At 46.0% G+C, this 26,618-nt stretch overlaps 1 protein-coding gene across 1 annotated transcript in view; it reads right to left on the bottom strand.

Moving 5' to 3' along the window:
* The window catches only part of TMEM222 (transmembrane protein 222), a 141,396-nt gene that overhangs the window by 47,121 nt on the left and 67,657 nt on the right, over positions 1-26,618 (bottom strand). The gene's annotated exons all lie outside the window — the stretch shown is intronic.

Here is a 26,618-nt window from a genome sequence, read left to right on the forward strand (position 1 = left end):
TGTATATGTTTAGCGGTCTGAGGTCTAGAATAAGCCTTAGAGAGCCGTCCTTTTTTGGAATCAGAAAATATAGAGAGTAAACCCCTTTGTTTTGTTGGTGCAGAGGAACTGGTTCTACTGAACTTTTTTGTATCAGGTAATCTACTTCTTGCTTTAACAGTGCTAGATGTTCTTGTGACATTGGACGCTGTTTGGGTTGTATTTTTGGGGGGGTATATGTTAGTTCTAGACAGTAACCTGATTGAATAATTTGTCGCACCCACCTGTCTGCTGTCATGTTGGTCCAGGCAGGAAGGAATTGTTGCAGTCTTCCCCCCACAGGAGTGGAATGTTGGAGGGGAAGGGGAGGAAAGTCATTGGGTAGGGGTAGAGGCAGAGCGGGAGTTGTTTTTTTTGCCTCTGCCTTTGTTGTTGTTACCCCTGTAATCCCCTCTTTGGTAGCTCTTAGTGAATGTGGATTGGCTAGGGGTTTTGTAAGAGGTGGAGGGACTTTCGGAGGAGTAGCCTCTAGTGTTGCCTCTGTATGATGAGCGACGAAAAGAACGTCCGGGAGCTTGCTGTTGCAAAGTTCCCATAGATTTTGCTGTATCGGTGTCTTTTTTCATCGTTTCTAAAGACACGTCAACATTTGGGCTGAATAAATGTGTCTCATCAAATGGCTGATTAAGGATGGAGTTTTGTACCTCAGGTTTAAAACCCGAGATACGTAGCCAAGCATGGCTATGTAGGAGGGTGCTGGTATTAATTTCTCTTGAGGCGGTAGCTGCCGCATCTAGGGCACAGCGAATAGAAGTGTTGGTAATATTTTTACCTTCCTGTATCAGTTCATTGGCCCTATTTTTGTATCTGTCAGGTAGATGCTGCATTATGGACTCTAGTTCATCATAATGAGCTCTGTCATATCTGGCCAGCAACGCTTGGGTGTTGGCGATGCGCCAGATATTAGCTGCTTGAGATGCTCTTCTTTTGCCTGAGGCGTCAAGTAGCATGGATTCCTTGTCTGTTGGTGAGGCCTCACCTGATGTCTGAGAATTAGAACGTTTACGTGCATTAGATACTACTAAAGATTCTAGTGGTGCTGGACCTTTAATATAGACTGGATCTGTAGGGGCAGCTTTATATTTTTTCTCAATTCGAGGATTGAGGACCCGAGCCCTGATGGGGTCTTTAAAAACCTCTGTTGCACGTTTGATTACACCCTTAAGCATTGGTAAAATGGCAGTAGACCATTGTGTGTTATCAAAAGTGTCTAGTAGGAAATCTTCCTCCACCGCATCTGTGTGTAAGTCCACCCCATGATATTGGGCAGCTCTTTGGACTAGTAGGTCAAAACCTATAGTGTCCTCTGGTGGGGATGGTCTAGAAGGGTATATGTTGTCTTGTGGGACATAAGGCACATCAGGGGTGTTGTAATCCCATGGATTAGGTGACTGAGGGGGACTATTGGTCCCTGCTGGGTTATGTGCACCTCCATCTGTGTCATCAGAGTCTGTGTCTACATCATCATGTGGATCAGGGGATGGTGTAGGTGAATGGTGAGGCGGAGTAGGTGTAGGATGGGGAAAAGTATGGGGAGGTGGAGGAGGAGGCACCCTTAATCGAGAGGTTGCAATGTCTCTCTTCTTTGGAGGAGGAGGAGGTGCTGGCGCATCAAGTGGTCTCTTTTTGGAACTGAGAGTCAATTGACCAGTCTTAGGATCCTTGACAAGAGTTTTTTTGGTTAGGATCAGGTGTGAAATGTTGCTCTGAACAGGGCAGATTCTTCGGTGTCGAGGTTTTCGGCTCCGTAGGTTTTTTTGGCACGAGTCGGTAGCTGATTTCGGTTTAGAAGTGTGCCCTTTTGAAGTGTCCTTTACCGGAACCTGTTTCTTCAGTTCCGGGTATTTTTTCGGATCCGAGGCGTGTGAATCTGGAGTTTCAGGCAGTTTTTTAGTTGGCTCCGAATGCGGTTTCGGCATCGATGAGCCGCTGCCAGTCTTCGGTGCCGTGTGCTTCGGTGTCGGTGCAACGGTCGGCGTGGTTGACGAAGATGGATTTTTCTTCGGTGTCGGTGTAGGGTCAGCACCGTGGATAGGCTGGCTCGAGCCAGAGCTGCCTGAAGGCTTAATGGGCTTCTTTGCCGGGCCCGAAGGCGGGGCGTAGAAAGCAGTCTCTCGATGTGCACCCGGGCCCGAAGGTGAGAATGTGCCCGAAGCCTTTTAAGAGGGTGTTGAGGAAGGGTTGGGGTCGACGATCTTACTTACGACCCGTTGAGCTAGAGCAGATGTCTTCAAACTGTGGGGCCGCCCCCCTGGGGGGGCGTGGATGGGTTCCCAGGGGGGCGCAGATGACTCTGCAAGTATATGTAAATGAAGAGAGCCTGGAAGTGCGAGCAATGTTTATTTGCTTCATTTCCAGGCTGTCTTCATTTATTCCGAGTAGTGATTTGAGTGCCCTGGGGGCAGGGGTCAAAGAGATTACTAACAAGCATTTGTCCCGCATTTGCCAGAATTTAAGCTACTGGCTTTGTAAATGGCAATGTCTTTTACTTATGTTTTGAAAACCAAAACATAAATAAAAGGCACTACCATTTACAATGCCAATAGCTCAAACTCGCATAAATGCAAGACCTGTACCATTGCAAATGCTTGTTCTTTCTTCACGTTTAGATTTCATCTATTTTTCACGCCACTAATTTCAATTAAGGTTTACTTAAATATGCAGTTACTTGGTTGGGGGGTCTATGATTTATGCTGCAAAGGAAGGTGTCGCCAGGAAACCTGGGCGTTGCAGTGCTTACTGTTCACAATTAGCCTTTAAAGACCGTTCGTGAATAGACTTTGAAACTCCCTTGAAATAATGCATATGTTTTATTAAACAGACATAGTAGAAGAACTCTCGGGCGTGCATAAATTTCCCAAATGGGAATAGCATTGTATTAAGCACAACACAAGTGAAACCCATCAGGGGCTGGGACACGGAACATTTCCACTGGTGCAGAAACACGTAAAATCCACCTTCACCATTGCTCATCTTTCTGCTCACCTAATGCTGCATAGATGAAGAGGTATTGATAAATCCATGTTACATAAAGGTTTTGGCGCCAGGGTGAAATGAAGAAACGGGTCTGAAACAGCATGGCGTGTTTATTGACCCCTGTACATAATTTTAAGTGAGTTATAGACATATTACCAAAAAAGCTCTGGTCAATGAAAGACCCGCAACAAAAACAGAGGAACCAATTTTGCAGTGTTTGCAATTTGTGTAATTATGAATGAACAGACTTATTTTGCCTGAAACATGTATTTTCTCTATGTTTCAATAAGTAAAGGCTTGACAAATACTTAATGTGAAATCAGTTTGAGGTGTGTTTGTCCTAGTGAAAACTACATTTGTTTGAGAGTTTGTTTGAATATGCGTTTTAACTGTGCAGTAATAACTACAACTTTTGTACTTTGCGTTTTCCCTCGGTGCTTTTGGTTGTGTTTTACGAGGATGAGTCTTGCTGGTCAGTGTCTTGGTTTTGAGAACGAGGAGGAATTGCTGCTTTTACTGGTCTTGGTTCACGGTTGTCATATTATATTATGGATTAAGAGTTAAGAATTTTTTGTTTCAAAAATGTTATTAACATTTAACATGCGCACATCAAAGAGTGGGTAGTTCTAACATTCGGTAGGCATGTCATAGGTGCCTGAGAGCTACCGCGCCTAGTTCAAGACTTGGCGAGCGCCTGTACCTCACATGAACCTAGAATGCTTAGCTTGAGGTCCAGGGTATAAGCAAGGCCACTGGAATTATGCAGCAGAAGAGGGTCAAATTATGAGACAGAGTTGAGTAAATGATGCGGCAGGAATAGGCAAATTATGCAGCACGTTTTTTTAATAGTATTACTTCATTCTTTTTTCATTTTAAAACTTGGTAACACTGTCTGGGCATTGATTGCACCTCCTTAGGAACAGTTTAACACCAAAATATATCTATAAGCAACAGAAAGAAGACCAGGCAAGCTTTGCAAAGTGCCTTCCACCGCCCAGCACCATTTGTTAGCATTTTTACTAACTTTGGAACCGTTTGACCTACAACCATTTTTTTGTTTTTGGTAATATCCGCAGATGATGTGGCAGATGGTGGATTGTGTGTCAAATCCATTAAACACCTACATACAGCAGTACGCAACTACAAGATTACCAGTCAATCTTTGTAAAGGGCCTTCCAATGCTCTGGAACACTTTGCCACGTTTTAAGCAAATTGTGTTCTGTGTGAGATAGAATCAAGTATATTTTGTTGGAATCTGCAGATTGTGGATTATGTAGTAAATGCGGTAAACTCAATTATGTGGAAAACGCTTCTGCTGCAGAAACTCATAATTCAAGTGGCCCTTGCTTTAAGCAACTCAATCAATTAACAACTGGTTTCTTTTTTAACTTTCTGCACTACCTCCACACCCTTCGCTTTCAGGCAGAGGCACCTCAAAGTCAGCATTAACCATTCAGGGGCAGTTTTTTTAATGAAGGCTGAGTCCATGAGGTGGCAGGTAGAAGGCCAGCAGGATTACATTCTGATGCAGATCCCTAATCCTCCCCCTGGGGACACACAGTAATGGTCTAAGAGACAGATGAAAGGATGAGATTCCTAGATATTGTCAAAGAGAAGGTCCAGAATAGGAAGCACAGTATGGGGACTAATCTTTATGTTTACAAATGGCCAGAGACAGCTTTTTCTGAGAGATACCCCAAAGAAGGGGACAATATAAGTGTTTTTAATTGTTTTTAAAAAGTTCATTCATTAGTGAAGCTGGCGCTGCTGCCAGGATTGTAAGTGGCCACTGCTGGTTATCATTAAGGATGCAGATGCAGCAGGACTGGGACCCAAGGGTTTGGGGGGCCCACTGTATCACACATACAACTGTCTGCCTTTAAAAAAGGGGCATGGTAGCTTATTTTCCTTTCTAGCATTAGGACCGAGGTGATGGTCTGTCATGGTGGGGAAGAGGTAAAAGATGCAGAGGAGTAGCTTGCTACTCAGGACTACAGTTCTCGTTAGTGCAGCAGGTGTAGTTGCTTTGGGGTCCAAGGGTGTGAGAGGCTCACACCAGCCCAATTATGGGCATATGTATGTTTGAGGTAATGCATGTTTTTGTTTGATTCATTAGCTGTTTTATAAGACTCATATGTAGTGCTGTTTATAAGCTATAGAAAAAGTACTCTGGAAATCAACTCATAAGACCTACCACTTCCATGCAACTCTCTCCCTCCTGCTCCCCCAATCCTTGCCATAAAGTTTTGGAGGGGGGCCCGACCTCTAAATTTTTGCTTAGGGAGGCTCAGAGCAAAAAAGTTTGAAGACCTCTGAGCTAGAGTGACTTTCTCGATGTCTGAGTCTTTGGCGTCTGAGGAGCTGGTACTCTCTTCGGCATGATGGTGTTCTGGCATGTCGACGCCCTCTTCGAAGATGTCGTCGGGGATCGAAGCTGACGAGCGGGCCATTGTTCTTCGAGCTCGTCGGTCCCGGATCGTCTTCTTGGAGCGGAAGGAGGCACAAGCGGAACAGTCTTTAGTCTCGTGCTCCGGTGAGAGGCAGAGGTTGCACACCTCATGTAGGTCGGTGTGGGGAAACTTCGACCCACATCGAGGACACTTCTTGAATGGCGTCCTTTCCATGAGCCAGAAGTAAGGCCTAGGTAGGCCCAAAGGCCTTCGTCGACGACCGGAATCGAAGACTTTGAAGGTGAAGAATCGCGTTGATGTGGAGCGTGATCGAAACAATACCGTCGAACTGGGTGAGGATTGCGCGCCGAAGGAAATTCAGTTCCCAACCGGAGCGCAGGAAACACATCCGAGCCCGATGGCGTAAAAAAACAATCTGGGGATGGAGCCGATGCCCATGCCCAATGTGGCCCAAAGGAGGAGTCACCTATCTTGTGACTTCCAAAGAACTTTTCAAGACAACAACAAACTGCAAACATCCGGGCCCAACACTAGGTGGCGATCTATGCATAGTGTGCAATCTGCAGCCATATGCCTTGAACAGTGGAGTTTCAGATTGGAATAGTGTAGAGTTGATTAGTGGAATTGCCTAAAGTGGAACAGCATAGAGAGGCGTGTTGTGCAGTAGACTGGAGAGTTGTAAAATAGAGTGCCCTAGATTGTAATAGCCTACAATGGACTGGCATAGAGTGGAGTGGCGTGAAGGGGTTTGGTGTATAGTGGAGTGATGTAGATTGTAATAGCGTAGCGTAGAGTAAAGTGGCATAGAGTGAAGTGCATAGAGTGGAGACTGGCATAGAGTGGAGTGGCGTGAAGGGGTTCGGTGTATAGTGGAGTGATGTAGAGTGTAATAGCGTAGAGTGGAGTGGCATAGAGTGAAGTGCATAGAGTGGAGTGTGGTAATTGAAACAGACATAGCGGGAGTGCTTGAACAGATGTAGATGGAATGTGGCAGAAATAAAGGTTATAATGTGTAAATGGTAATTTTTGTTAGCAGGTGTAAATAGTTTAAGTAGTGTTAAAGTTATAGGTGCTAAACCATTTATATATATATAGTGCCGCAGTATACCGCGGTATAAACCGATGCAAAGGCAGTATGTGATTGGCTAATGTCTGTCTTTAGAAAACGTAAAAAGCAACCATGTAGTTTTCAGCACACTTTCCTTTCGTTCAGGGAGAAGGCTTTAGATTTAGGTAGGTAGTAGGTATTATTGTTGTTCCCCACCAACAACCACTTTATTATAGTGGTAATAGGTAAAAAAAAAAAAAAATGTAAGTACCGTGGTAATTCCTAGGAAGTATTGCGGCACTCCGTATTTAAAAAAAAAAAATTTGAACATACAGAAACTTGTAAATAATTTTCCATACTTATTACCACTTTAATAAAGTAATAATAGATGGGGAAAAAATTAAAACCTAATTCTTACCTATATCTAAGGTCATAACTCCGAGCACGGTCACAGTGTACTTTAATAACTTGGCTACCACTATGTAATATACATATATAAGGACAAATATCTATATCCTTGTAAATGTGTGCCTAATTACCCAGTGGCAACCACCACGGGGTAGTTATGGTGAAGACCACGTTTCCACAGGAAATAGAGTTTTTGGTCTGCTAATAACTTTAGCACCGTTAGACAAATCTTTAGGAAACTTTCCAAAAAAAGGCCCATCCACGTCAGCTTCTTCCTTGAAATTTTTAGGCTGATCCGTCAAGCGTGGCCGAGAAAAACGGTACGGGGGTCCCAAAATGCATTTCCCCATGCAACCCATAAAGGCTGAATGGATGTACATCAAATTTGGCAGAAAGCTAGATCCTGGTGTAAATCAGTTCAGCAGTTTGAGAAATTACGGTTCAAATTCTATGTATATGTCATGCCAAGAAGGATCTGCAGAGCCAACAGATCTAAAGATAATATCTCTAAAAAGTAATTTAAACAAGCACTGGCATAGCCAATAGGTCTCGCCTTTGGAACTTTATAGTATTTAGCCATGCAGCATATTATTCTGCGTGATACAACATCTACTGTTCTTTAACGTGGAAGCTTTGACAGTAATAGGCATTATAAAAGCACTGCATTGAGAAGTGCTTTAATACGCCATAATGAAGAAAAATAGAGTTTTAATTAAATAAATAATTTGCACGATAACACAATTTCAGAGAGGAAGGCACAATGCATCCATGTTTTCGGCTTTCACTTTGTACAAATCAGTAAATAAATGCGTATCAATGCGTCTTTCCTTATGCTAAGGTTGGTTTTTATCGTAGTGCACTTTTCAAAATACAGCAAATACTCGACCGGCAGGTTATTGGAACACTTTACATGAACACCAGTTCCATTATACAAGGTCCCATTCAACCAATGCAGACCATGGGGTGCTATAGGAGCACTGACTCTGGTCTGTGCTGTTGCATACCAATGCTGGGTGTAGTGGAGCACGTTTTGTGCTGCACTGGTCATGATGCCAGTGGTGTAGCAACTGTGCATCGAGTTCCAAAGAAAGCAATGCAAATGAGATTCTATGGCTTTGTTTTGAGCAAAAAGATAAAAATAACCACAGAATATGGTGTAGCGCGTTCCCCAAACGCGTGAGCTTGGAGCCGCTGCAACTACTGCACTTTAGTGCGTGTTTTCGTGGAAGGACACCGGCCATGGCGTTGGAGAGCTGACTGTCACAGGTGCACAGAGTGCTGCCTGATGAACAAAACAGGGTGTATAATGTAAAAAGAGATGTTTCCAATGTTAGCACTCACAACCGTCCTATAGGCAAGTAGGTTGTCTCTAACACAAAGCAATTTCTGGAATGCATTTATCTCCAGAGGCTTTGCTTGTTCTCCCATTCACTCTTACAGTGTTGGCAACGGCGCTTAAGAAAATGTTTTTCTTTTCTTTTGCTGCTCCCACTCACCATGACCAACCACTTGCCACTAATAGCCTGTTTCAGAGCTTCTGTTTTGACTACCCCTGATTTCTCAACACTAGCATGTCTTATTCCAGCAACATTGCAATGATTTGTGTGGTTGTTTAGTTGGCATGTCTTCATAAGACAGACAGTGTTGTTTTAACAGCACAATCAATTTACAATCAATCCAAAATACTTTAGACAGTCAAGTCCATTAAAGTGCCATAAAAAGATTCAAAAGAATCAGTACCTCGTTTTAGCCATGTTATGTTAAAAATGATTCAGCGAAAACCAGCTTCTCAATCGTGCAGGTTCAATCAATTGATGTAGAGGAGAGGTTTTAGAGTGTGTTCTGATAAAAAACACTTAAATGTGCATTTTCAATAACATATAAGGCAGATAGTTTTCACTCTTGGTGATGAAACTGCAGCGCCTCTTGCGGTAAGCATGATAGAACAAGCATTTAAAATGCAATAGGTCTCGCATTAGAAAAGTGGGAGCTATTGGTATTGTAAATTTTTTTTATTTTTTTTTGTGTGTAGTTTTTCCAAATAGCTACATTGATAGATGAGTCATTTACAATGCCAATAGTTTTAATTTTTTGAATGTGACACCTATAGCATTTGGAATGCCACATGATTTGTATTGACGTGACTTTGATGGCAGCTTATGTTGTTATGCCACATTTCTAGAGAGCAGGAGAGTGCAGCAGGGGATAGAAGCACAGCCCTGCAAGCTGAGCGTCCTCCCATCGCACACCCATCTGTGGCTTGAGTGGTGTGAGGGTGAGGGGTGTGAGAGTGAGGAATGTGAGTGTGAGGGAGTGTGAGTGTGAGGGAGTGTGAGTGTGAGGGGGTGTGAGTGTGTGTGATGGTGAAGTTGAGTGAGTGTTTGTGAGGCTGAGTGTATGTGACAGTGTGTGTTGGTGAGGGTGTGTGAGGGTGAGTGAGTGTTTTTGATGTTTAGTGAGGGTGTGTGACGGTGTGAGGCTGAAGGTGTGTGAGGGTGAGTTAGGGAGTGTGATTGTGTGTGAGTGGGTGAGTCTGAGAGTTAGGTGTTGTGATGTTGATTGAATGTGAATGAGGCTGAGGGGATGATGGTAAGGGTGTCTGAGTGTGGGGCGTGTTTATTGTGACAAGTTGCAAGGCTGAGCGTGGGTGAGTGTGTGGGAGGGTGTTTGATGGTGAGTGTGCGAGGTGTAGTGAGTGTGAGAGTGTTGTGACGGGTGTCAGGGGAGGGTGTGTGTGTGAATGTCATGTGTTTGAGGGTGAGGGTGTGTGTGTGTGAGTGTGAGGGTGAGTGAGGGGGTGTGAGGCTTCGGGTGTGTGACGGCGCGTGAGTGTGAGTGTGTGTGAGGGTGAGTGAGGGCGTGAGAGGTGTTGTTACGCAGAGGGTGTGTGACGGTGTGTGAGGGTGAGGGTGTGTGAGGGTGAGTGTGAGTCATTGTGAGTGAGTCTGAGTGAGTGTGAGTGAGGGGGTGTGAGGGTGTTGTTGTGAGGGTGAGGGGAGTGAGCGTGTGTGAGTGTGATGGGGTGTGAGGGTGAGGGGGTGTGAGTGTGTGTGAGGGTGAGGATGAGTGAGGTTGTTTGCGGCTGAGAGTGTGGGAGGTGTAGTGAGTGTGAGAGTGTTGTGATGGGTTTTAGGGGAGCGTGTGTGTGTGAGTGTAAGGTGTTTGAGGGTGAGGGTGTGTGTGTGTGAGGGTGAGTGAGGGGGTGTGAGGTTTCGGGTGTGTGACGGTGTGTGAGTGTGAGTGTGTGTGAGGGTGATTGAGGGTGAGAGAGGTGTTGTTAGGCAGAGGGTGTGTGACGGTGTGTGAGCGTGAGGGTGTGTGAGGCTGATTGTGAGTGAGTGTGAGTGAGTGTGAGTGATTGTGAGTGAGTGTGAGTGTGAGTGAGTGTGAGTGAGTGTGAGTGAGTGTGAGTGAGTGTGAGTGAGTGTGAGTGAGGGGGTGTGAGGGTTTTTGAGGGTGAGTGTGTGAGGTGTAGTGAGTGTGAGAGTGTTGTGAGGGGTGTGATGTTGTGATGGGAGTGAGGGTGTGTGAGGGTGATGGGGTGTGAGGGTGAGGGGGTGTGAGTGTGTGTGAGGGTGAGGGTGAGCGAGGGAGTGCGAGTGTGTGTGAGTTGTTGAGGGTGAGAGTTAGGGTGTGTGAGGGTGATGGTGTGAGGGTGATTGAGGGTGTGTGAGGGTGAGGGGATGAGGGTAAGGCTGTGTGAGGCTGAGGGGTGTTGATGGTGAGAGAGTGTGAGGGGTGTGAGTGGGTGCGGCTGTCCGGTGTAGTGAGTGTGAGCTTGTTGTGAGGGGTGTTATTTTTTGAGGGGATTGAGGGTGTGTGAGTGTGTGTGAGTGTGAGGGGGTGTGAGTGTGTGTGAGGGTGAGTGTGAGGCTGAAGGTGTGTGATGGTGTGTGAGGGAGATGTTGTGTCAGGGTGATTGAGGGTGTGTGAAGGAGTGTGAGAGTTTTGGTGTGTGAGGGTGATGTTATGAGTGTGTGTATGTTAATATTAATTATTTAATATGTGTCGTGTAAAAAAAAACGTGATAGATCTTCCCTTTGTAATTGTCCTACCTTATGTGTATTTTTGTATGTAATAGAACTGTGTATGTTGTTTAATTACTGTGTGGTGTTATGTGTGTTTTAGGTGTCTGTGGAGTCCCGTATTCATTTTATTATTTTAAAAATGGCCGACGCAATGCGTCACCTTGACGTTCCCTACGTTAGCGTTCTAGTTTATTTTTGTGTTGTGAGTGTTTACGTTTCCTTGACGTTTATTTCTAGCCAATCGGAGCGCGACGTTTTTGACGTTGCGTTCCGATTTACTTAAGTCAACGGTGGAATTCCCCAGAGATCGAGAATGTTGGTGCGCGGAAGGCGTGTTCTTGTTCCTGTGCTGTTGCTGCGTCGTTTGACAGGTAAGAATGTATTCCAAAGTGTTTTTTTATGTAATGTAATGTAGTATCTATACTATCTTTAAGTTAACAACTGAATAGGAGGGTGTTTTTATAACTGTTGACAACATTTTTTTTCGCTCGTAATATTTGTAAATGTTTGTAATGTAATGTAAATTAAAGTCTTGTTTTTAATTGTCGATATGTAATGCATATGTTTTCTAAAACTGTAATGTAATGTATTTTTTGCTGGTGTTTGTTATTTGACGTACAAGAGCTGTTATTTGAACTTTGAAGTGCTATTTAGTTTATAATATATTTATGTATGTTGTGTTTGCATTGTTTTTTTCCTGTGATGCTGAAGTAGCCGGATTATATGTTATTGAGGTACTCGATGTATGAAAGGAAACTTTGTGTATTTGCTGAATTTATTTTCCCTAGCAATGTATTAAGAGGATGTACAGTGATGTAATGTGTGTATTTTATGCGTTTTGTGAAAGAATTGTTTTATTTTCCAATCCCTGTTTGCATATTTGTGTATTAATAGCTGCACCCTCCTTGCGTTGCTTTAAGTTTGCATTTTGGACTAGCTGCAAGTGTGTAATCCTCTTTTTACGTATAATTCAAATGGTTGCTTAACGATATTTATGTGTACAGTTGGAGGCTGGAGTTGTATTTGGAGTGTAGAGTTGTAGAGTTGTATTGTAGTTATAGGGTGTAGTTGGAGGCTGGACTTTGACGGTGTGAGTGTGAGGGTAAGTGCATGTGAGCCTTTTGGAGTTTGCCATAGTATGTGTAAATTTGTAGTACTGTATGCAGTCTATTTTCTTCCCCAAACGTGTTTTGTAGCTTAGTATGTGTTAGATCAGAATTTGTATGTGAACTATCTTTGATGTATGCAACAGTGAGAATAAGGGTGTAGCTTTAAATTTATGGGCATAAGGGTAGACGTCTTAGGATGTTTTTGTATTTTCTGTACTTCCCTAATTTTTTGTGAACAGCTGCGTGGGCAAGGGGCATTGGCTGTTGTGTTGTTGAGGAGTGCTCTTTTGATGTTGTTTGATGCTGTTTTGGTGTACGGTGTTCCTGTGGTTGTGCACTTAGCACCACCAAAACACTTCGTGCAACAGCAGCATCAGTCAGAGCAACACCAGAGTCTTGTGCTTTTGTGATGACGCATTTTGTTTGTGTTTTTGATTATTTCTGGCATTGTTTACTTGTTTATTTTCCCTTACTTTAGTAAGTGCTTTCTGTTGTGAATTTTTTTCCTTTAGCTGACTTTGTCCACTTAAAAATTGTTGTATTTTTTGCTGTGTATTCATATGTTTGTCTATTTTGTGTGCATTTATGATCTTTGTGAAAGAACTGTTTTATTTTACAATCCCTTTTTTTATTTTTGTGTATTAATTGCTGCACTGTCCTTGCGTTGCATTAAGTTTTAATGTTTTAATAGCTACAAGTGTGTAATCCGAATTTAACGTATTAAAATAAATGTTGCCTTACGTTATTTATGTGTGGATTTGGAGAGTAGAGTTGTAGTTGGAGTGTAGAGTTGTAGGGTGGTATTGTAGGTATAGGGTGTAGTTGGAGGGTGGACTTGGACTGTGTGAGTGTGAGGGTGAGTGGATGTGAGTCTTTGGGTGTTTGAGGGTGCATGATGGTGTGTGAGAGTGATTGAGGGTGACTGTTTTAGTATGAGTGAGTGTTGTGAGTGTGTGTGTGAGGATGAGGGGGTGAGTGTAAATGTTGACTAACGTTATTTTTGTGTGGAGTTTGAGGGTGGAGTTGTAGTTGGAGTGTAGAGTTGTAGTGTGGTATTGTACTTTTATGGTGTAGTTGGAGTGTTGTATTTGACGGTGTGAGTGTGAGGGTGAGTGGATGTGAGGGTCAGGGGGTGTGAGTGTGTGTGATGGTGTGTGAGGGTGAGTGAGGGTGACGATGTGAGTATGAGTGAGGGTTTGAGGGTTGTGAGGGTGGACTTGGACGGTGTGAGGGTGATTGGATGTGATTTTTAGGGGGTGTGAGGGTGTGTGATGTTGTGTGAGGATGAGTGTGGGTGTGAGGGTGATGGTGTGAGGGTGTGTGAAGGTGATGGTAATGGGATGTGATAGTGTGTGATGATAGGTGTGGGTGAGTGAAGGTGATAGTTTGAGCGTGAGTGAGGCTGAGTGTTGTAAATGTTTGTAATGTAATGTAAATTAAAGTCTTGTTTTCAATTGTCGATATGTAATGCATATGTTTTCTAAAACTGTAATGTAATGTATTTTTTGCTGGTGTTTGTTATTTGACGTACAAGAGCTGTTATTTGAACTTTGAAGTGCTATTTAGTTTATAATATATTTATGTATGTTGTGTTTGCATTGTTTTTTCCAAGTGATGCTGAAGTAGCTGGATTATATGTTATTGAGGTACTCGATGTATTAAAGGAAACTTTGTGTATTTGCTGAATTTATTTTCCCTAGCAATATATTAAGAGGATGTACAGTGATGTAATGTGTGTATTTTATGCTTTTTGTGAAAGAATTGTTTTATTTTCCAATCCCTGTTTGCATATTTGTGTATTAATAGCTGCACCCTCCTTGCGTTGCTTTAAGTTAGCATTTTGGACTAGCTGCAAGTGTGTAATCCTCTTTTTACGTATAATTCAAATAGTTGCTTAACGATATTTATGTGTACAGTTGGAGGCTGGAGTTGTATTTGGAGTGTAGAGTTGTATAGTTGTATTGTAGTTATAGGGTGTAGTTGGAGGCTGGACTTTGACGGTGTGAGTGTGAGGGTGAGTGCATGTGAGCCTTTTGGAGTTTGCCACAGTATGTGTAAATTTGTAGTACTGTATGCAGTCTATTTTCTTCCCCAAACGTGTTTTGTGTTTTTTAGCTTAGTATGTGTTAGATCAGAATGTGTATGTGAACTATCTTTGATGTATGCAACAGTGAGAATAAGGGTGTTGCTTTTAATTTATGGGCATAAGGGTAGACGTCTTAGGATGTTTTTGTATTTTCTGTACTTCCCTAATTTTTTGTGAAGAGCTGCGTGGGCAAGGGGCGTTGGCTGTTGTGTTGTTGAGTAGTGCTCTTTTGATGTTGTTTGATGCTGTTTTGGTGTACGGTGATCCTGTGGTTGTGCACTTAGCACCACCAAAACACTTCGTGCAACAGCAGCATCAGTCAGAGCAACACCAGAGTCTTGTGCTTTTGTGATGACACATTTTGTTTGTGTTTTTGATTATTCTTGGCATTATTTACTTGTTTATTTCCCCTTACTTTAGTAAGTGCTTTCTGTTGTGAATTTTTTTCCTTTAGCTCACTTTGTCCACTTAAAAATTGTTGTATTTTTTGCTGTGTATTCATATGTTTGTCTATTTTGTGTGCATTTATGATCTTTGTGAAAGAACTGTTTTATTTTACAATCCCTTTCTTTATTTTTGTGTATTAATTGCTGCACTGTCCTTGCGTTGCATTAAGTTTTAATGTTTTAATAGCTACAAGTGTGTAATCCGAATTTTACGTATTAAAATAAATGTTGCCTTACGTTATTTATGTGTGGATTTGGAGAGTAGAGTTGTAGTTGGAGTGTAGAGTTGTAGGGTGGTATTGTAGGTATAGGGTGTAGTTGGAGGGTGGACTTGGACTGTGTGAGTGTGAGGGTGAGTGGATGTGAGTCTTTGGGTGTTTGAGGGTGCGTGATGGTGTGTGAGAGTGATTGAGGGTGACTGTTTTAGTATGAGTGAGGGTGTGAGTGTTGTGAGTGTGTGTGTGAGGATGAGGGGGTGAGTGTAAATGTTGACTAACGTTATTTTTGTGTGGAGTTTGAGGGTGGAGTTGTAGTTGGAGTGTAGAGTTGTAGTGTGGTATTGTACTTTTATGGTGTAGTTGGAGTGTTGTCTTTGACGGTGTGAGGGTGAGTGGATGTGAGGGTCAGGGGGTGTGAGTGTGTGTGATGGTGTGTGAGGGTGAGTGAGGGTGGCGATGTGAGTACGAGTGAGGGCTTGAGGGTTGTGAGGGTGGACTTGGACGGTGTGAGTATGAGTGTGGGTGTGAGGGTGATGGTGTGAGGGTGTGTGAAGGTGAGGGTAATGGGATGTGATAGTGTGTGATGATAGGTGTGGGTGAGTGAAGGTGATAGTTTGAGCGTGAGTGAGGCTGAGTGTTGTGAGGGTGTCAAGGTGAGTGAGGGTGTGCGAGTTTGAAGGTTGAGTGTGTGACTGTGGGTGAGGGTGAGTGTTTGTGAGGGTGAGGGGGTGTGAGGGGGTGGGAGGGTTTGGGGGTGTTGTTGAGTGATGGTGTGTGATGGTGAGTGGGTGAGGGTGATTGAGTGTGTGTGAGGGTGAGGCTGTTGAGGTTGTGTGTGAGGGTGTGTTGCTGAGTGATGGTGCGTGATGGAGGTTGTGAGAGTGTGATTGTATCACGCTGTAGAGGGATGTGGGGAAATAGTAGGCCAGCTGAATGGGGTGTTTTTTTTTTTATTAGTTTTGACAAGTCTTTTGAAAGTAAAGCTAGCCATCCCTCCTGTGCCTCGAACTTGCTGTCATTTTTTCTTTTTTGGGTGTGCGTGTAATTTAGTATGTGTTGTGTGTTGTGTGTGCGTCAAAATGCAACCCAAGGAGACGTAATAGAGTGTGTGTGTGAAAGTCCCCTTGATCCGTGAATGTGTGTATGTAAACTTTGTTGTGGTGTGGCGAAGTGGTGTGAACGGAGTGTGTGTTGTAAGAAAGGATCCGTTGTTAAACGAGCAACATTTGTAGCGAGTCTGGATGTATACTGATCAGCAGTAAAGTATTGGCTGTGAGTTGTGTTTTCCTGTGTGTATGTGTGCAAGATGCAGAGTGGGTGCAAGCTGCAGAGTGGGTGCAAGCTGCAGAGTGGATGCAAGGTGCAGAGTGGATGCAAGGTGCAGAGTGGGTGCAAGGTGCAGAGTGGGTGCAAGGTGCAGAGTGGGTGCAAGGTGCAGAGTGGGTCTGCAGAGGTGATAGATGCAGAGTGGGTGATAGATGCCGAGTGGGTGAGGAGGTACGCCTGGTATATAGGAATGTCTGTTACTATGCATATGAATCAGAGATTGTGTGCCAGATTTGTGTCCCAAGTGTAATTAGAAGCTGTGGCCACTGTCTAGCAGGTTGGTAGTGTTAAGTAAGCATAAGCTGTGTTAGCAATCCATAAGTTGTGCGTGTAATGTAGTATGTGTTGTGTGTTGTGTGTGCGTATAAATGTAACCCAAGGAGACGTAATAGAGGGTGTGTGTGAAAGTCCCCTTGATCCGGGTATATGTGTATGAAAATTTTGTTGTGGTGTGGCGAAGTGGTGTGAACGGAGTGTGTGTTGTACGAAAGGATCCGTTGCTAAACGAGCACAATTTCTTGCGAGTCTGATAATGAACAATAAATTACAATGCCAATAGCCAGCGTTCAAATGCTGTTGAGCCCACCCAAATCAAAAACAATGGCAGCCCTCTATCTGTTTCGTGTGGGTTGATGGGGTGGCTGGCTGAGGGGGCTTTCAATGAGGCATCCCTTTGCTGGCTCAGTTTGAAGCCCTGGTTTTAAGTATGAAGGCTGGGCACTCGATACAAAGTAAGTATTAGCAGAAAGGAACGGGCTGCAACTTGCAACCAACATTTGAACGCTGACGTTCACTCCCACACATGTACATGTTTTTAGTACTCAATGCGAAGCTGTGAAATGCGTGTTTAAAACGAGACACGTTCGTGATACTGCATGGAGAGAGAGGGGAGGTGCTGGCGGAGGGGGAGGAGAAATGCGAGGCTGGCTGTGTCCAGGGAGAGAGAGGGGAGGTGCTGGCGTCTGGTGAGGGGGAGGAGAATTGCGAGCGTGGCTGTGTCCGGGGAGAGAGAGGGGGAGGGGGAGGAGAATTGCGAGCCTGGCTGTGTCCGGGGAGAGAGAGGGGAGGTTCTGGCGGCTGGGGAACAGATGTCGAAGGCTGGCGAATTTTGTTTTAAAAATAGTGTGTTTCAGTGTGTGAGTTGTGCATGGTTGGTTAAGGGAGACGAGACAGAGGAGCTGGTGGCTGGGGAGGGGGATGAGACATGGCAGCCTGTCTGTGGAGGAAGGCGACCCCGTCTGTGTGCGGGGAGAGAGAGGGGAGGTGCTGTCGGCTGGGGGTGGGTGCGAGAGAGAGGGGAGGTGCTGGCGGATGGGGTTGGGGATTGCTGTGGGAGGGAGCCTTGAGGGGGAGTAGAATTGCGAGCCTGGCTGTGTCCGGGTAGAGAGAGGGGGAGGAGAATTGCGATCCTGGCTGTGTCCGGGGAGAGAGAGGGGAGGTTCTGGCGGCTGGGGGCTGGGGAACAGATGTCGAAGGCTGGCGAATTTAGTTTTAAAAATAGTGTGTTTCAGTGTGTGAGTTGTTCATGGTTAAGGGAGACAAGACAGAGGAGCTGGTGGCTGGGGATGGGGATGAGAAATGGCAGCCTGTCTGTGGAGGAATGCAACCCTGTCTGTGTGCGGGGAGAGAGAGGGGAGGTGCTGGCGGCTGGGGGTGGGTGCGAGAGAGAGAGGGGAGGTGCTGGCGGGAGGAATGCGACCCTGTCTGTGTGCGGAGAGAGAGAGGGGAGGTGCTGGCGGCTGGGGGTGGGTGCGAGAGAGAGGGGTGGTGCTGGCGGATGGGGTTGGGGATTGCCGTGGGAGGGAGCCTTGTCGCTTTCATGTGCACGCGCTGTTAATGTCAATGCGCATATTAGACTATTTGGTCAGAAATTATTTATTTTATTTGGTCGTTATTTCTCTTATCTGTGAAGTGATAAGATCGGGGCATGAAGACCTAGCGACTGATTAGCGATAATGCAGAGGCGGCCAATGTTTTTGAACTTTTTTAGGGATTACGAAACGCCACTGTTGACACGCTTTGTTTCCTATTATTTTCTCTGTTGACTTGCATAGAAGTGGAGGCAGCCCCTGAGATGCTGTTTTCCCGAAAGCTGACACGGCGGGCAGGGGAGGGGGCGGAGCGGGGAGAGGTGCGACACGGCAGGCAGGGGAGGAGAGTAGGAGGAGGAGGGGGGAGGAGAGTAGGAGGAGGAGGGGGGAGGAGAGTAGGGGAGGCACGGCCTAGCGGCCGTGCAATCAAGAAGTAAGGGGGCGGAGCTGGGGGAGGCTGTGAGAGAGAGAGAGTAGGCAAGGCAGGCGGCTGGGGGCATGTGCACGCGCTTTTAAGCTCAATGCGCATGCGCATTGAGCTTAAATTTCTCGTGCACTGCAAGGAATCGCCACGATTCCTTGCAAGTTGGTTAAAGAGTGCATAAGCCCCCATAGTCTCGCAAGCTCGATGCGCATGCGCATCGACAGGCGAGACCTAAAAACATCTTTAGGAATCGAAACATGTAAACGAGCCAATTATTTCTATTTTCTCTGCATGTTTTTGGGTTAGCGGTGCGGTTGATAAAAACCTGTGGTCTGAAATAAACAAGTGATCTTTAACAGACTTCTTGGCTGCATAATTTGTAACTGTAGTTCTAAAAGCTGGCACTGAGACGCTGCGGCCTTTAAAATGATGTTTTTTTCCTTAATTATTTGTCTGCTATGTCCCAAAAATTTATAATTTTGGAAATCACCTGCGGCTGAGCATTGTTCAGGAGATAATTAACAACCGCTGGAAGTGTCTGTGAACCCTCTTTAATCAGCAGATGCAGGAGAAATTGTGTGCGATCCTTGAGGAGAGAAAGAGAGATCAAGAGCAGGTGTGGTAAAGATTTCTGAAACAGGCCAAGCAGTCTGCATGTTCTAGTGTCAGGTTTACATGCCCATGGGGTAGTAAGTAATGATGAAAAATAGCCCATCCAGGATTGGCAGAATTTTACTTTATAATATGGTTAAAACAGTTCCAATATGTATTTTTGGGGCGCTCTTCTGGCATAGCTCGTGAGAACTAAAACAGCATGTTCTCTTTTGGCGAAAGCCTGGTGATTTGATGCAAGAGATTTAATGTTCACCTTTCTGTTCTAGGCTGTTTTGAACTGTGGATGCTGTAGTTTTAAGTTCCTCAGATCTGCCGCACCTATTTGCTCCAGTGCATCAGAACGGGTGCAGGCCTAAACGTTTGATTGACATGAGCTACTGGGGAACAAAACTTCCAGCCAAATTAACATTTTCAGGGATCCTGGCTCTGCTACACGTGCTGAGTGTATGTACTTTAAGATACAAGCCTTCTGAGTAATTAGTTGGTCACTTCATGCAATTCCATCCTGATCTGGGCTGGCGAGATGTTATGCAGTAATTTGAATAGTGATCTAAATGTTGTACTCCGTGAGCTGTTCAGGAAGCCACCAAATTTCCCTTGTAAAGCCTCTGTCCTGTATGCCAGCATTGGAAGGAGTTTGGCAGTATTTATTTCCAGCTTCAATTCAAAGGAGAACTTTTTTGCGCTTGTAAAAATCTTACGAAAGGCGGATTGTAATGAAGCCAATTCAGGTTTTAATGAATTTAGGTGTAGTAAGTGGCCTCCGTTGTCATCTAGCCAGCATCCCAAATATTTATATTTATTTGAGATAGTCAGACTATTGTTGTTGAGGTGCCAATTGCCTTGTTTTATCTTTTTCTGGCCAAAAATCGGGATGCTGTTTTTTCATATTTGATTGTTATATCGTTTACACAACACTGATTATATAAAACATCTAACAGTCTTTAGAGCCCCATCAGTGTTTGGCTTAAAAGAACGACATTGTCCGCATAAATGTGCAAGGTGATATGATGATTTGCTAATCTTGGTGCATGACTGATTGCTCGATTTAATGCAGGTACCAAGTCACTCATGTACAAATCAAAAACAACTGGTGCTAATACACACCTCTGCTCGACGTCTTGTCTGATGTTCATTTTATCAGAAACAGCTGTGTGAGATCCCAGTTTTACTCTAGCCCATGTATTAGAATAGAGCACCAGAATGCCTTGTAGTAGTGGTTCTCGGATTTGCCAGGCTATGAATTTCGACCTCAGAAGTTGGCAATTAACATGATCGAAAGCCTTGCTATAGTCTATAAAACAACAATAGAGCTGTTCCTTCTTCTTAATTTGTTTTGCTGCAAGCACCTTACGGCCACATGGCTGTCAATGGTCCCAGACAATGTTCTAAAACCAGTTTAGTTGAAAGGCAGCATGTTGTTTGTAGCTGCCCATTCTTCTAATTCCTCCAACAGGAGAGACACAAAGTATTTTGCTACAACATTGAGCAGTGAGATGTGTCGGTAGCTGTCGGGAAATGAGAAGGGATCTTTTTTATAAATGGAATGAAAGATTGAACCTTGCCAGGAAGTTGGAATAGATACACTGATTATGCAACAATTGGACAGATTTTCCAGAGCTCTGGAGCAATTGTTGTCATGTTTGTAAACCAATGATGGGATGCCATTGGGACCTGGGGCACTGTCAGCTCTGCTTTTCCAGATTAATGTTGCTATTCTCGTAGCATTGAATGTCAACGCATATTTGATACGTTTTGCTTCCACTGCCACAGATTTCTGTTGTATGATCTTTTGTTTGCTAAGAGCAAAGTGTTCCAAGTGTTGGTTGAGCATTTTAGTTGTGACTTTATACAGAATTAGGACATATTTTGTCCAGATCTCTGAGGTGACATTCGTTCCATATATCATAGTAGATCCTGAGCCTCTATTCAAATTATTTATCATCCAGAAACATTTTGAGTTTTTGTTTTGACACGCCAGGAAGAGCTCCGTCTGGAGTGATTCCTCATATTTTTGTTTAGCTAGCCAAATTAGTTTTTTGTACTGGCTGCGCATAGTTTCGACTTCGACGTGCAGGGTGGAATTGGATTGTGATTTAAGCGATAGCACCTTTTTGCTCTTTTCAGCATCCTTAGTTTTTTGTGAACCATGGTTTAGTAGCAGTGAACTTTATGGATAAGGTGCCTTGTTGGCTACAGACCAGGGCAGAAAGTAGCTTGTGTGCTAGGAGATTCCAGTCATTAACTGTAGAGATTGAGGGCATGCCCAGGTTAGGTGATTGTGCTTTCCAATTAAAATACTTTATGGCAACTTCTGCGCTCCATTTGACCTGTCTGCAGTTATGTTGCGAGTCTTTTGAGCCAATAAACCTAAAAGTGGTATGGGCATTAATGAAAGTTTTTATGGACCAAACCTGAGGCATGTGGGTGCTTCCACAGCACGGATGGATGGAGTATGAAAAGATGGTGTTAAAAAGGGTGACTGAGCAGAACATAAAATCTAGCACTGCTGATATTTTTATTGTAACAGCACAATAAATAACACGTTCAAGATTATGAAAAGCCAAATTGTTTATAGAAGCAATAGGAAAAGCCCTATCGCAGTAGACATGCTATTTGTGGTGAATGTATAGCTGGCAATCGGTGACAGGCATGAGGCAAAACAAAATTGTATGCATTTAGCAAATTAAATGCAATTAACTGATTTGTAAAATCAGTAACACTACCCTGAATTCGAAAACTGGGCTGCTTGCATTTCATATGTAAAATGCATTCTAAGCATTTGTTCAACGAGCGATTGCAACGAAATGCAGACGAGCAAAGCATACACTGGTGCCCTGTACTTTGTTGGAGCTCCCTGCTGAAGTAGTTAGAGCAGGTGTAAAGGCCAGTGTGGGGGTGATCGTCGGGTCAGGCCACCAGCAGTAGCCTCATAACTGACAGGAAAGGGGCCACTCCACTCCACTCCACTGTCCAGTGGGAGCGCCTGCCACCTCAGCCAATCACTGTTGTCGAACTAGATCCCGGAAGGCAAAAGAACGGAAAACTCAAGGTTTCCAGTGCTTAAAAGGCAAAAGAGAGCAGCCGCTGGCAAGCAAGAGTCATCGCAGGACCATTAAATGCAAATAAAAGAGTGCCTGAAGAAACAATAAATGAATTCAAACATAAAAGCACTAGAAAAAACATACAACGGCGGGACAAAGAATAGCGTTCCACCAGTAAAAAGAAAGTACTGCAGAAAGACACACCAAGGAGCAAATAGAAAGTGGTTGGCGTGGTCTAAACCCACAAAGGGATTACAGCGTGCCCTGACTCTAGGCTCAACCTAAACAATGTAAGGGAGGCAGGCTAGGGATACCCTACTCTCCTAGGCCACGGATATGAGGTACTGATTGCAAAAAAGTGGGGGGCGCTCCCATCATTTTCAAATATAAGCCCATCAGGGTGGCCAGGACCCAGGAGAATCAGCGCAACTAGTTATTTTGCGGAGGGGGCGGGCAACCTCCTTCCCGAGCCTCAAAGAGGCCGCAGGTACCCCATCTCCGAGGGTGCGTTTGTGTATGTGTGGTGGGCAGGGTGTGTGAAGGGTCTACCTCCCATAATTGTAGACCAGCCCTGGATCGAAGCAATGTCCCATGGAATCGAAATTTGCCTAGCTTACGTAACGGTAAGTTTCAATTCTATTAAGGACACGGAGGCGAGGATTATGCTATATCTTCCTTCGCTTTATTAACATAAAGAAACCACAGCAGCTCAGGAAAAGATATAATAAGAACAAAAGATGCTTTAAACATAAAGCATTGACGTAATGTTCAACAAAAAAATCAACAACAACTCCCAAGAGTCTCTTTGCTTATAATAATAGTCCATAGTCCTTTGTCTCTGTCCATCATCACTATATAACCGGACTTCCCATCATCTTCCTCCTCTTTCTTCGCGCAGATCACGCTTAAGCCTCATTGGTCCTGTTTAGCACCGTCGTTGCCTGCCAAAAAAGGAACAGCATCAGCGAGGTGGCCCAGGAAATGCGACAACAAGGCGAGGAGCATTCAGTAAACAACACAGTACTGACAACGTAAAGGAAAACGCTTTACTTACTGCCATACGGGTGGGTAGAGACACCACTGTAGTCCGGGTGGGATAATCCTCGCCTCCGTGTCCTTAATAGAATTGAAACTTACCGTTACGTAAGCTAGGCAAATTTCGATTCTATGTCAGGACCGGAGGCTTCAGATTATGCTAGTTTAAAGCTTACTTACCACCAACTGAGCCAAATCCACCACCGGCTTAAAATAAAACCTCTTGAAGGTGGAATCCGAGGACCAATCCGCAGCTCGCATTAGGTCCTCCAGACGAGCACCCACTGAGAATGCCTTAGAGGCCATGGCCCCCCTGGCGGAGTGTGCTCCAAAGAGAGAAGTATTGATGCCCGCTTCCTGCATGACCCAACGCACCCACCGAGCAATAGTGGGGGAGGAGACAGCTTTGTGTGGCTTCCGCAGGGCAATCAACAACTGACGCTCGCCCGGAGGGCGCAGATCCAAAGTCAGGTCCTCATATGCTTTGAGGCATTGCACGACACACAACTTAGGAGTGTCAGTAAAGGCTGGATAAGAAATGGAACGCGACGACGTCTTAGTGCGTCGGCCCACCGTAAAAGTAACCCCATCCGGGGAAAAAATGCGTGCAGAAACATCCAGCGCGCGCACGTCCGAGACGCGCCTACAAGAGACCAGACATAACAACATGGCTAATTTCGCCGAGAGCTCCTTAAGAGACAGATAAGAATTCGCTGGCCACGACAGGAACAGATTCAGAACCAAATTGACGTCCCAAAGGACGGAGTACCTGGGTTCCGGCGGCAGTGCGAGGCGAACCGCTCGCAGAAGCCGGCACACAAAAGGGTGTTCCCCTACCGGATGGCCATCGATGTTATCATGGCCCGCAGATATCGCCGACCGGATAGCATTGATCGTCCTATACGCTAAACCCTTGTCGGCCAAATGAGCCAGGAAATTCAGCACGGGAACAAGGCCGGCGACCATGGGATCCAAATCCCTTCGTAAACACCAACGCATCCACTTAAGCCAAGCGGATCTGTAACGCTTCGTCGTACTATCGGCCCATGCTTTGGAGAGCAAGTGCGCAGCTGACCCCGAAAGGCCCGGGAGCGTCCAGCGTCTCCTGAGAGCCTCCACGCCACGAGGCGGAGAGTGTTCTGCATGACGAGAGGGTGAGGTTCCTGATCCGGGCTCGTCAGGAGCAGAGGAAACAGGGGGAGTAGGATTGGAAAATCCCAAGAAAGTTCCAGAAGAACCGGAAACCATACTTGAGACCTCCACAGCGGTGTAACCAACACCAGTTCCGCACCCTGGCGGCGTATTTGAGCCGCCGTTCGCATGATCATGGAGAACGGGGGAAACGCAAACGGCTGTTCCCGACTCCAATCCTGCAAGAACGCGTCCGTGGCCTCCGCCAGAGGGTCCGGCCTCCAGCTGTAGAACCGCGGCAGCTGGTGGTCGAGACGGGACGCGAAGAGGTCCACCGAGAAGGGGCCCCAAAGGGAGTTTAGCCACCGGAAGACTCCCGGATCCAGTTTCCACTGGCTGGCATCCCTGAGATGTCGAGAGTGCCAATCCGCTACCTGATTGCGCTGGCCTGGCAGATACTCCGCCGTCACCGCAATGTGACGAGACAGGCAATAATCCCAGAAGTCCTTCGCTAAGTCCGCCAAGGCGCGGGACCGAGGACCTCCTAGGTGGTTCACATACCGGACCGCCGAAATATTGTCCATCCGCAGCAGGACACAGGCCTTGACCGAATCCTTGGTCCAAAAGCGAACAGCGAAGGAGCCCGCCAGGAGCTCCAAACAATTGATATGCAATTGTTGTTCTTCTGAAGACCAGGCGTCGCCGGTGGAAAAATCCCCGCACCGGGCGCCCCAGCCCGACCTGCTGGCGTCGGACTCTATGATCAAGTCCGGAGCCGACCCGAAGATCGCTCGCCCATTCCATGCCTCCATGTGAGACAGCCACCATGACATCTCCTCCTTTGCTTCGTCCGTGAGGGGGACCCACTGATCGTAACACATCCCACGGCGCAAATGCTGCGCCTTCAGGCGCTGAAGAGCCCTGTAGTGCAGCGGGCCTGGGAAAATCGCCTGGATGGAGGACGATAGAAGACCCACCACCCTGGCGACATGGCGCAGTGACGTACGGTCCCTCGCGATCGTCTGCCGAAGCAGGTGACGTATCTTTGCGACCTTCCGACCCGGAAGGCTCAAGACCGCCTGTACCGAGTCCACCACGAAACCTAAAAAGGTGATCTGCTGAGTGGGAACCAAAACCGACTTGGAGCCGTTGATGACGAACCCCAGTCTCTGAAGCAGGCCGACAGCTTGGCGCAGCTGTCCTGCCAGCACCTCTGGGCACTGCCCCATGAGGAGGATGTCGTCTAAGTATACCAGCATACGGACCCCCTGACTTCTGAGAAACTCCACTACCGGGTGGAGGACCTTCGTGAAGCACCACGGGGCCGAAGAAAGACCGAACGGCAGGGCGGTGAATTCGAACACCTTGCCGTCCCACAGGAATTGTAGGAAACGACGATGAGGGGGGTGGATGGGAACGACCAAGTAGGCATCCTTGAGATCCAGTCGCACCATCCAATCCCGAGGGAGGAGCACGTCCCGAAGGAGGTGGATCCCCTCCATCTTGAAGTGACGGTAGACCAACCACCCATTGAACTCCTTGAGATTGATCACAGGCCTCTTGCCCCCATCTGTCTTGTCTACCAAGAAGACGTTGCTGAGGAACCCATGTGGGTGGCGCATTGATAGACGGATGGCTCCCTTGCGCAGCAAGTCTGAGACCTCCTCGTCTATCAATCGCGCGTCGGAGTCTGAAAAAACCATCGGGCGCGGGGGCCTCGCCTGAGTTGGTTGGTCATAAAACTCTATATGGAAACCTCTCACAGTTTGCAAAACCCAAGCGTCGGCAGTGAGCAATTCCCACTCCCCGTAAAAGCTTGCCAGCCGCCCCCCAATCGGAACATGATCCAAGCAAAGTACACTTACCGGGGGCATTTCCTTGTCCGGAGTTCTTCTTGAACCCTCTGCCACCATAGCGCTGTCCCCTCGTGGGGTAGAAGTTGGTGTAGTTGGCCGAGGTCTGGTACTGACCTCTTCCGGAGCCTTGTCCACGGTTGTTGGTCTGCTGACCACGGCCGATCGCGCGGCCCCTGCCGCGACCGGCCCCTCCAGAAAAACGCTGGTGGAACACCCTCTTGATGCTGGACTGGGCCTTGTCCAGCGACGTGAACGTATTCACGAACTTTCCCAGCTCGCGGATGAAAGGCTCACCGAAAAGGCCACCCTGGGCCACGGCACCTGCCTCCGACGAGGCCAGGTCCCCCAGCTTCGGATCCAGCTTGATAAGGAGCGAACGCCGCCTCTCCGTGGATAGGGCACAGTTGGCGTTGCCCAAAAATACGATCACCCTCTGGGCCCAGTTGGAGAGCACCTCCGGTGAAATGGCGGTGCCATTCGCTCGGACCTCCTCCGCCATATCAGGGATCTTCGTGGCGGGCCCGACCGCATCCAACAGCTTGTCCTGGCAGGCCCGCCAGGACCGGTCGATCCCCTTCCTGGGGTCCTTCATGAATTTCGCCAGGA

This window comes from Lissotriton vulgaris, chromosome 2_1, assembly GCF_964263255.1.
Source record: "Lissotriton vulgaris chromosome 2_1, aLisVul1.2, whole genome shotgun sequence".
NCBI lineage: Eukaryota > Metazoa > Chordata > Amphibia > Caudata > Salamandridae > Lissotriton > Lissotriton vulgaris.